Here is a 578-nt window from a genome sequence, read left to right as displayed (position 1 = left end):
GTGTGTGTGTGTGTGTGTGTGTGTGTGTGTGTGTGTGTGTGAGTGTGTTTGAATGATTCCTCAAATCATGTGTCTGCTTCAGGGCAGTGTTCAGTGTTATTTCAGTATCATTACTCTACTATCTTAATATATATTCATATTTTGCATTAGTTTTTTTAATGTCTTTTCTATTTGAATTTTATTTAAGGTTTAATAGTCATTTAACAGTTATTTATTTAAAAAATTTTAGTCATATTTATTAGTGTCTATTTAATTTTAATTTTTTTATTTACTAAACAAAAATTTGAAATTTTGTTGTAATAAAATAAGTTTAATTTTTGTTATTTTGTTGTTGTTGTTTTTTGTTAACATTCGATTTATTTCAATTAATATAAACGTATTTTAGTATTTTTACTTTTAGTTAACGACAGCAAAGCGTTATTTAAGTATCATTACTGTACTGTTATTTAAAACGTATCACCGTAGTATTCATTAATATTTTGCATTAGTTTTTGTTTTTACTGTTTTTCCATTTTAATTTTAAAGTTAAGTAGTTTCGCTGTGTGTTTTAGTTGTTTTTATTGGTGTCTATTTAGTTT

The 578-nt window shown here is 23.9% G+C and overlaps 1 protein-coding gene across 3 annotated transcripts in view; it reads left to right on the top strand.

Moving 5' to 3' along the window:
• Positions 1 to 578, top strand: part of phldb3 (pleckstrin homology-like domain, family B, member 3) — a 20,321-nt gene that overhangs the window by 11,267 nt on the left and 8,476 nt on the right. The window lies entirely within an intron of this gene.

Source organism: Sinocyclocheilus rhinocerous, unplaced genomic scaffold (genome assembly GCF_001515625.1).
Source record: "Sinocyclocheilus rhinocerous isolate Xijiao unplaced genomic scaffold, SAMN03320098_v1.1 scaffold11825, whole genome shotgun sequence".
In the NCBI taxonomy this organism is placed as follows: domain Eukaryota; kingdom Metazoa; phylum Chordata; class Actinopteri; order Cypriniformes; family Cyprinidae; genus Sinocyclocheilus; species Sinocyclocheilus rhinocerous.
Note: the sequence above shows the minus strand (reverse complement) of the source record. Positions and strands in the feature narration are given on the sequence as shown.